Genomic DNA, 11,709 nt, shown 5'->3' with positions numbered 1-11,709 from the left:
GTACTATTCAGGACTTCGTCTAGCACCCCAGGCCACCAGGTCCAAAGCCCCACCATGTGCTATTCAGGGAGATAGCACTCCCAACACATAGGCTCTCCAGGACCTTCAGCACAGACCATTCAGATCCATACTGAGAGACCATACAGGAACCACACCGGAAACATGTGACCCACACCCTGGTCACATTATATAGCTTTAACCACTCCCCTAGGTGGGAGTGTGTGTGTGGCTAGTTTGACCCGCCCATCTCTCATAACTAGCCTTGCCAGCCTCCCTTAAGAACTACACAACTACTTGTGGGACTACAGGTCCCAGAACACAACATTGCTTCAGGCTGACAACGCAGATCTCCTTCCTCTGCGACACATATACCGACCATTCACCACAATGCCACCCATTACGCCTCCATGCGTGTCCTGGGGAGCACATGCAGTGCACCCTAGCTGTAACAGGGGTCACTGCATCACAATATGTATGTATTCTATGTGTATGTATCTATTCTATCTTTTCTATTCTAACCTGTCACGCAGAGATTTCACTGAATGCGGCACATGAATTACTGGCTTTTATTCTATCGTTTACCGAATGTTACCGACTTTATCCAATTTGAAGAAAAATGCTCGTGTTACTGATCACGAATCCGAATGTACCATATTTGTGCTGAATTTATGTTTGGCGATCATTTTCGGAACATATTTGCTCATCTGTAATTAGGAGGTGCCATTAGTGAATCCCACTGATTCTGAGATTTTTTTTGTGACGTATTTCATTTTATGATAGTGCAGCGCCCCAGAGATCTGGTCATTGCAGTATGACACTCTGCCGCTAAGGGGAGTGATGGTACGTCTGATGGCACTGAAGGAATTCTCCTGACCAGGTATACCCAGCACACATTACACTTCACACTCCGGCCACTAGGTGGATAAAAAAGCTTTATTTATTGGGCCACTCCTCACACTGGTAAAACTAGGGGTTGGGGAGGAAGTTAGTCAGAAGCTGACTGGGTTGGATTCAGGCAACATCCCGTGGCAGGGGTTGTTGCAGGGAGAAGACACAGGGGGGTCCCTGTCAGGCGTGGGAACCTGGCAGGTGCCTAGCGAACAGAACAGAACGTTACGGAACCGCGCCTGCACCTCCTTGCGGCGGTATCCTAAGAAAGAGACAAGAAAGGAATGATATTGTGGAACAGTGTAAACGAGATCTAGCAAAAAGGAGTACCAGTAGGAGTCGTGCCGTGAGACCGAGGCAACATCCTACTGAGGCGCGTAGCCGGTGGCCGGAACACCGCGGGAGTAACTGACTTCAGGCCTTACTTCAAACTCCGCAGGACAGTTAATTATAGGTTGGCTGTCTACCTTATATTTCCTAAGAAGACATAGGGGGCAACATTGGGAGAGGGGCGTCTCTAGGGTGCGTCCTTGCCAAAACATACTGGGGGACGAGAAACTAGCAACATCTGGAACTAACGAGAGAGAGAGAGCTGTAGAGAACGAACAAAACGAGAACAGCAGTTGTGAGGACTATTCCGAATGCTCAGCAGGGTAGGACTACAACACACAGGCGCTAGTGGTAGGCAACGATTTCTATCTGCGAGGGAAACTCTGGAAGTGCCCATCAGACCGGCCGGTCTCAGATAGCCCTGTTAAACATGCTCTGGATTGAGGATCCTGAAGTCTTCAGTAAAGAGGTAAAGAGACTGCAACCTTGTATCCTCGTTATTGCCTGCACCTCACACCATCACTATCCACCTTACTGGGAAGCCCTGGGGACATACTTCACCTGTGGGAAGGTATACCATCCAGCTGCAATTCCATCACTCCAGCGGACCCCACAGTAGCGTCGGTCACCCTGACCGAACACCACAGGTGGCGTCACGAACCCCTGACAGACTCTACCACCTTTATTGGACGCCCGTTAGCAGGGTCGCGGACCGGGTCTAGCCACCGTGACAGCCTCAGAACCGAACCAGAGAGGCCCGGTACCGAGAACATGTGGCCCTGTGTCTGGGGGTGATCCAACTGCGGTCAGTATAACTGCGCCGACCTGACACTGTCTGTAGGTTACTGTGCACAGTCCTGCTGACAGGTTCACTTTAAATGGCAAAAAGAGAAAAAATTCCAGAAATGTTACTAGGTCATTCTTTCCGCTGAGTGAATGCCATAAATGCCCCTCAAAAGACAATGCCAGTATTTTTTTTTTACCATTTCAGCCCACCTGGATTTTTCCCGTTTTTGCTTACTTGTATGGTAAAATGAACAGTGTCATTTAGAGAAGGGAGAATTGATTGGTAGGACTCCCGTCCATCGGTCAGTAATCTGTTACTGCTGGGCAGGAGTTCTGCGAATCTCCTTACCTCCCCAAAATTCCACAATTTAGGGCAGTATACAATGGGAGAGCCACAATCACGCATGGGCTTCACCTCTCCTAAGTGCTAACACGGGAGAAAGGTGATCCCTATTATTCTCAGAGGTGCAGGGTTAGTTTTCTAGATTACTATATACACTTCTGGACAGAAGTTATGTCGCAATGGTCAGATTTTGGCATGACAAAAGTTTTGTTGCCTAGTCATATTATGCACCCAATCCTAGCTTACATCCTCACCTGTACTCAGTAAATGATCGGTTAATTAGTGTGTGTGTATAAAAAGAAACCCAGCGCCCCAGATCTTCACTTGAACAGCAACTTGAGCTCTGACAACATGCCAAAAATCCACCCTGCGACCAAAGCCTGGATTATCAAGAGGCTGAAGAACAGATCCACTGCAGAGGTGGCTGCACCTTTAATGTGTCTCAGCGTCAAGTACAAATAATTAAAAAGAGATTTGAAGAGACTGGAGATGTGTTTGACAAGCCCAGGTATGGCAGACCCCGCAAGACAATTGCTCCGGGGGAACGTTTGTGGGTTAGAAAATCCAAAGCAAGCCCCTTCTCCACTGCAGCAGAGCTCCAACAGGCCTGGTCACCTCAAGTCCCTGTGTCAACTAGAACAGTTTGTAGGATTCTGTCTCGAAATGGCCTCCATGGTCAAATCAGTGCCCAGAAGCCAGCACTAAACAAAAGGCAAATAAAAAACCGTGTGACAGTTGCAAAGTCCCACAGCCTGCTAAACAGATGGACGCTGGAAAAGTGGCAGAAGGTGGATTCCTCTGATGAATCTTCAGTAGAATTACACCACAGCCACTGCAAATACTGCAGGAGACCTACTGGAGCCCATATGGATCCAAAATACACCCAGAAAACAGTTAAATTCGGTGGTGGAAAGATCATGGTCTGGGGTTACATTCAGTATGGGGGTGTCCGAAACATTTGCAAGGTGAAAGGCAATATCAGTAGCCTAAAATATCAAGAAGTATTAGGCACCTCTTATATTCCAAATCATAAAAGGGGTCAAATTCTGCAGCAGGATGGTGCTCCATCTCATACATCCATCTCTACAACCAAGTTCCTCCAGGCAAAAAAGATCAAGGTGCTCAAGGACTGGCCAGCCCAGTCACCAGACATGAACATCATTGAGATTGTTTGGGGTAGGATGAAAGAGGAAGCTTGGAAGACAAAACCAAAGAATCTAGATAAACTCTGGGAGGCATGTAAGACTGCATTCTGTGCTATTCCTCATGACTTCATTAATAAATTGTATGAATCATTGTTGAACTGCATGGATGCAGTCCTTCAAGTTCATGGAAGTCACACAAAATATTAAATATGTCTCTAATAGCACCACTAGGGTTGAGCGAAACGGATCAGACAAATTCAAAAATCGTCAACTTTCGGCAAAGTCGGGTTTCATGAAACCCGACCCGATCCTAGTGTGGGATCGGCCATGAGGTTGGCGATCTGCGCGCAAAAGTCGCGCTTCGTATGACGCTTTCAGCGCCATTTTTCATCCAATGAAGGAGGACGCAGAGTGTGGGCAGCATGATGACATAGGTCTCGGTCCCCACCATCTTAGAGAAGGGCAAGACAGTGATTGGCTTGCTTTCTGCGACATCACAGGGGCTATAAAGGGGCGTGCACGCCGACCGCCATCTTACTTCTGCCGATCTTAGCATAGGGAGAGGTTGCTGCAGCTTCATCAGAAGAAGGGATATAGTTAGGGAGGGAAGATTAACCCCCAAACTGCATGTGCTGTAGCGATTTCCACTGTCCAACACAACCATTTTTTGCAGGGACAGTGGAGGCTACATTTTTGTGCATCAGCGCTGTAGCTCATTGGGCTGCCTTATCAGGCTCCCTGATAGCTGCATTGCTGTTTGCATGCCGCTGTGCAAACCAACTGCTTTTTAAAAGCAAAAATCCTGTTGCTCCTTTCTGCACAGCTATCTTGTTTATTTGTCCACACTTTTGTGTGCAGCAGTCCTTTTTATTGCTGCCATACATGTCCTGAGATCATTGTAGGGAGATTGAAATTGTACTACAGTCCTCGTATTTTTTCATCTATCTTCCAGCCACTTTCTGCCACTTACATTGTGTTGTTTTATACACTCCGCCTGAGTTTTGGTTCAGTCTCCCCCAAAAAAAGGAGTTTCAAATTCTCACAAAGTGGATATACCGTATATACTCGAGTATAAGCCGACCCGAGTATAAGCCAACCCCCTCTAATTTTGCCACAAAAACTGAGAAAACTTATTGACTCGAGTATAAGCCTACGGTAGGAAATGCAGCTGCTACCGGTGAATTTCAAAAATAAAAATAGATGCTCCATACCGTTCATTATTGCCCCATAGATGCTCCATATAAAGCTGTGCCACATATAATGCTCTGCACCGTTCATTATGGCCCCATAGATGCTCCATATAAAGCTGTGCCCCATATATAATGCTCTGCACCGTTCAAGGCCCCATAGATGCTCCATATAAAGCTGTGCCATATAGAATGCTCTGCACCGTTCATTATGGCCCCATAGATGCTCCTTTTAAAGCTGTGCCATATAGAACGCTCTGCACTGTTGATTATGGCCCCATAGATGCGCCTTATAAAGCTGTGCCATATAGAATGCTCTGCACCGTTCATTATGGCCCCATAGATGCTCCTTATCAAGCTGTGCCATATATAATGCTGCTGCTGCAATAAAAAAAAAAAAATCACATACTCACCTCTCTTCGCTCAGGACGCCGGCACTTTCAATATTTACCTGCTCCTCGTGCGGCTCTCTCTCCAGCACTGACGCTCAGCAGAGGGCGCGCACTGACTATGTCACCGCGCCCTCTAACCTGAGCATCACTGCCAGAGGACGCTAGAGATGGAGCCGCACCGGAGCGAGGAGCAGGTAAATATCGTGCAGAGCTCCCCTCCCCGTATACTTACCTGCTCCCGACGCGGTCCCTGCAGTCCCGACTTCTCCCGGCGCTGCATCTTCTTCCTGTATTGAGCGGTCACAGTTACCGCTCATTTTCAGTCATGAATATGCGGCTCCACCTCTTTGGGAGGTGGAGCCGCATGTTCATTTCTGTAATGAGCGGTACCATGTGACCGCTCAATACAGGAAGAAGATGCAGCGCTGGAAGAAGCAGGGACTGCAGGGACCGCGCCGGAGCAGGTAAATATAACTAGATAGCCCCCACTCCCCCTCACCTGCCGACCCCGGGTATGACTCAAGTATAAGCCGAGAGGGAGACTTTCAGCCTAAAAATATGGGCTGAAAATCTCGGTTTATACTCGAGTATATACGGTACTTCAGTTCTGTTAGTTTGTCATATATCAGCCAGCCACTTTCTGCCACTTACATTGTGTTGCTTTATGCACAGGGCCTGAGTTTTGGTTCAGTCTCTCCCCCAAAAAAGTGAGATTCAAATTCTCACAAAGTGGATATACTGCAGTCCTGTCAGTTTGTCAGCCAGCCACTTTCTGCCACTTAGATTGCGTTGTTATATACACTGGGCCTGAGTTTTGGTTCGGTCTCCCCCAAAAGAAGGGAGATTCAAATTCTCACAATGTGGATATACTTCAGTCCTGTTAGTTTGTCGTATATCAGCCAGCCACTTTCTGCCACTTACATTGTGTTGTTTTATACACTGGGCTTGAATTTTGGTTCAGTCTCCCCCCCAAAAAAGGGAGACTTAAATTCTTAACAAGTTTATGTATACCTTCTACCTTGTTTTACAGTACCATATAACGGTTGTTATTTTGGTTAGATTTTCCAAAAAAATGAGGAAGAGCCCGTGGGCGGTGGTTGCCAGCTGGTACTGATGATGGTGGTGGTGGTGGTGCATCTAGTGGTAGTGGCAAAAAGTAAAATAGCACCTAAGGCTGGAGGTCAAATTATTGCCCCACCTTCCCCTGCTGACACGTAGCTTGCCAGAAAAATGTCTTGCTTTTGGCCTCCTATTACTGACTTCTCCAATTCCTCCATTTGCAGGTGCTGAATGTCCACCATAGGCCATTTTTATACCTCCCTAAATGGGCTGACTCCCACCACAGGGCCGTTGTCACCACCTGGCGCAAGCACCCGTGCGAGTGCCATTTGCCTGGACAGGTGGGTGTGCCCACTCTTGGGCGACGGCACTGGCACAGGGTCCCTCACAGTACAATGAAGTGTCTCTGACGGTGGTGGTGCACAACCAACATCAGACACACCCTTGTAATATGAGGGGCCCTATGCCAGTACCGCCGCCCACGAGAGGATGTTTCCCCCCAGCTCGAACAGTGCTCTACCACTTGCAATACTTAACTCTCCCTGCTCCACCACTGTGTAGTCTGTGCTGTTAAATCCTTCAATGGCACTGCCAATGCAAATTTGTTGAAATGATAGATGATTGTTAAAATATACAGGGGCCCTGGCCTCCATTTAGACCAGTTAATACTTTGCCCCTACTATCACTGTCTGCTACTCAGCAGAGGAGCCTACACCTGTACCTAGCTATGCCACCTGTTTAGTGCTGTTACCAATTTTGATCTGCATTTAGCCTACTTTATTATTTGGGCCTGCTGTTATAATAATAATAATAATAATAATAATCTTTATTTTTATATAGCGCTAACATATTCCGCAGCGCTTTACAGTTTTGCACACATTATCATCACTGTCCCCAATGGGGCTCACAATCTATAATCCCTAACAGTATGTCTTTGGAATGTGGGAGGAAACCGGAGTACCCGGAGGAAACCCACGCAAACACGGAGAGAACATACAAACTCTTTGCAGATGTTGTCCTGGGTGGGATTAAAACCCAGGACCCCAGCGCTGCAAGGCTGCAGTGCTAACCACTGCGCCACCGTGCTGCCCTGTTATCATCTGGTGGCCTAGGAGTAGCATGAGACGTACTCTGGAGAAGGTGGTACCTGTACTGACCGCAAACCCTGAACTTAGCACCGCGACTAGAAGTAGCCGTGGGGAGTACCTAACACTTCCTAGACCCCTCGACACAGCCTAAGAACTAACTTCCCCTAAAGACAGAAACGGGAAAACTATCTTGCCTCAGAGAAAATCCCCAAAGGGTAGACAGCCCCCCACAAATATTGACTGTGAGAGGAGAGGAAAATAACATACGCAGACATGAAATCAGGATTTAGCATAGGAGGCCATTCTAGCTAAAAAGAAAGAATAGGACAGAGTACTATGCGGTCAGTATTAAAACACTAGAAAATATCCACCACAGAAAATACAAATCACCACATCTGACTAAAGACATGGAGGGTATATTTGCATCTCCAGAGAAACAGCTTGGCTGCAAAAAATCCTTCACAGACAAAGCTGGACAAGACAAAACATGAAAATGCACAGAACTATAAGGTCCACAGCAGGTGGACAGCAAAAACAGAGCCAGAACTTATCTTTGTTGAAATGAACAGCAAAACAGGAGAGACCAGGTATGGATGTGAATCCTCCAAAAACAATGGACAAGTGGCACTGACTAAAGGATAAAGCAGGACTACATAGCCCAGCCCAAATTGCAAAAAGTGGATACACCTGATAAATGCTGCGATCCAAAAACAGCAGCACTACCACTCATAACCATCGGAGGGAGCCCAAGAGCAGAATTCACAACAGTACCCCCCCCCTTGAGGAGGGGTCACCGAACCCTCACCAGAGCCCCCAGGCCGATCAGGACGAGCTAAATGAAAGGCACAAACCAAATCGTCAGCATGAACATCGGAGGCAACAACCCAAGAATTATCCTCCTGGCCATAACCCTTCCATTTGACCAGATACTGAAGCTTTCGCCTCGAAAAACGAGAATCCAAAATCTTCTCAACCACATACTCCAACTCCCCATCAATCAACACCGGGGCCGGAGGATCAACAGAGGGAGCAACGGGCACCACATACTTCCGCAACAAAGATCTATGGAACACATAATGGATAGCAAAAGAGGCCGGAAGCGCCAATCGAAAAGACACCGGATTAATAATCCCAGAAATCCTATAAGGACCAATAAACCGAGGCTTAAACTTAGGAGAAGAGACCTTCATAGGAACATGACGGGAAGACAACCAGACCAAATCCCCAACCCGAAGCCGGGAACCAACACACCGACGACGGTTAGCAAAACGCTGAACCTCCTCCTTAGACAACACCAAATTGTCCACCACATGAGCCAAAATCTGCTGCAGCCTGTCAACCACAGAATCAACACCAGGACAATCAGAAGGCTCCACCTGCCCTGAGGAAAAACGAGGATGAAAACCAAAATTACAAAAAAAGGCGAAACCAAGGTAGCAGAACTAGCCCGATTATTAGGGGCAAACTCGGCCAATGGCAAGAAAGCCACCCAATCATCCTGATCAGCAGACACAAAGCATCTCAAATAAGTTTCCAAAGTCTGATTAGTTCGCTCGGTTTGGCCATTTGTCCGAGGATGAAATGCGGAAGAAAAAGACAAATCAATGCCCAGCCTAGCACAAAAGGCCCGCCAAAACCTAAAAAACAAACTGGGAACCTCTATCGGACACAATATTCTCCGGAATGCCATGCAAACGAACCACATGCTGAAAAAACAACGGAACCAAGTCAGAAGAGGAAGGCAATTTAGGCAAAGGTACCAAATGAACCATCTTAGAGAACAGGTCACAAACCACCCAGATAACCGACATCCTCTGGGAAACCGGAAGATCTGAAATAAAATCCATAGAAATATGCGTCCAAGGTCTCTCAGGGACCGGCAAAGGCAGAAGCAACCCACTAGCGCGGGAACAGTAAGGCTTAGCCCGCGCACAAATCCCACAGGACTGCACAAAAGAATGCACATCCCGCGACAAAGAAGGCCACCAAAAGGACCTACCAACCAAATTTCTGGTACCAAAAATCCCAGGATGGCCAGCCAACACAGAACAATGAACCTCAGAAATCACTTTACTAGTCCATCTATCAGGAACAAACAGTTTCCCCACTGGACAGCGGTCTCAAGAACCCCAGGGGAATCAGGAAAAAAACTCCTAGAGAGGGCATCCGCCTTAACATTCTTAGTACCAGGAAGGTACGAGACCACAAAATCAAAACGGGAGAAAAACAGGGACCATCGAGCCTGTCTAGGATTCAGTCGTTTGGCAGACTCGAGGTAAATCAGATTCTTATGATCGGTCAGGACCACAATACGGTGCTTGGCCCCCTCAAGCCAATGTCGCCACTCCTCAAATGCCCACTTCATAGCCAACAACTCCCGATTGCCGACATCATAATTGCGTTCCGCAGGCGAAAACTTCAGAGAAAAGAAGGCACACGGTTTCATCAAGGAACCATCAGAATTCCTCTGAGACAAAACGGCCCCTGCCCCAATCTCAGACGTGTCAACCTCAACCTGAAATGGAAGAGAAACATCCGGCTGACGCAACACAGGGGCAGAAGTAAATCGGCGTTTAAGCTCCTGAAAGGCAGAAACAGCCGCAGAGGACCAATTCGTCACGCCTTTCTTCGTCAAATCGGTCAGAGGTTTAACCACACTGGAGAAGTTGGCAATGAAACGACGATAAAAATTAGCAAAACCCAAAAATTTCTAAAGGCTCTTCACGGATGTGGGCTGAATCCAATCATGAATGGCCTGAACCTTAACCGGATCCATTTCTATAGATGAGGGCGAAAAAATGAAGCCCAAAAAAGAAACCTTCTGCACTCCAAAGAGGCACTTCGACCCCTTCACAAATAAAGCATTATTACGGAGGATCTGAAATACCATCCTGACCTGCTGCACATGAGACTCCCAATCATCGGAAAAAATCATAATATCATCCAAATATACAATCAGGAATTTATCAAGATAATTCCGGAATATATCATGCATGAAGGACTGAAAAACAGATGGAACATTAGAGAGTCCGAAAGGCATCACAAGGTATTCAAAATGGCCTTCGGGCGTGTTAAACGCAGTTCACCCTGCTTAATACGAACAAGATTATAAGCCCCCCGAAGGTCAATCTTAGTAAACCAACTAGCTCCCTTAATCCTAGCAAACAAATCAGTAAGCAAAGGCAAAGGGTATTGAAATTTGACCGTGATCTTATTCAAGAGGCGATAATCAATACACGGTCTCAAGGAACCATCCTTCTTGCCAACAAAAAAAAAAACCTGCTCCCAATGGTGAAGAAGATGGCCGAATATGCCCCTTCTCCAAAGACTCCTTAATATAGCTCTGCATGGCGGCATGTTCAGGCACAGACAGGTTGAAAAGTCGGCCCTTAGGGAACTTACAACCTGGAATCAAGTCGATAGCACAATCGCAGTCCCTATGTGGTGGAAGGGAACTGGATTTGGGCTCATCGAATACATCCTGGAAATCTGACAAAAACTCTGGAATTTCAGAAGAGGGAGAAGGGGCGATAGACATCAGAGGAACATCATTATGAACCCCCTGACAACCCCAACTAGTCACAGACATGGACTTCCAGTCCAACACAGGATTATGTACCTGCAACCATGGAAAACCCAGCATGATAGCATCATGCAAATTATGCAACACCAGAAATCGACAATCTTCCTGATGGGCTGGCGCCATGCGCATGGTCACCTGTGTCCAAAACTGGGGCTTATTTTTAGCCAAGGGTGTAGCATCAATGCCCCTTAAAGGAATAGGGTTTTGCAAAGGCTGCAAGGAAAAACCACAACGCCTGGCAAAGTCAAAGTCCATTAAGTTCAAGGCAGCGCCTGAATCCACAAACGCCATGACAGAAAATGATGACAATGAACAGATCAAGGACACAGATAACAGAAATTTAGGTTGTGTAGTACTGATGGTAACTGAACTGGCGATCCTCTTGGTCCGCTTAGGGCAGACAGAAATGACATGGGAAGCGTCGCCACAATAATAACACAACATATTGAGACGTCTGAAACCTTGTCGTTCTGTTTTAGACAGAATCCTATCACACTGCATAGGCTCAGGAATTTGCTCTGAGGATAACGTCATAGCGCGCACAGTTCTGCACTCCCGCAAGCGCCGATCAATCTGAATGGCCAGAGACATAGAATCACTCAAATTGGAGGGTGTGGGAAACCCCACCATAACATCTTTAACGGATTCAGAAAGTCCCTTTCTGAAAATTGCCGCCAAAGCATCATTATTCCATTTAGTCAATACAGACCATTTTCTGAATTTCTGACAATACAATTCTGCCGCCTCTTGACCCTGAGACAGGGCCAACAAGGTCTTCTCAGCTTGATCCACTGAATTAGGTTCATCATACAGTAATCCTAACGCCTGAAAGAAGGAGTCTACATTAAGCAAAGCAGGATCCCCAGATTCCAGGGAAAATGCCCAATCCTGTGGATCACCACGCAGCA

The sequence above is a fragment of the Ranitomeya imitator genome, chromosome 4, assembly GCF_032444005.1.
Source record: "Ranitomeya imitator isolate aRanImi1 chromosome 4, aRanImi1.pri, whole genome shotgun sequence".
Taxonomy (NCBI): Eukaryota; Metazoa; Chordata; class Amphibia; order Anura; family Dendrobatidae; genus Ranitomeya; species Ranitomeya imitator.
This window is presented reverse-complemented; position numbering follows the sequence as displayed.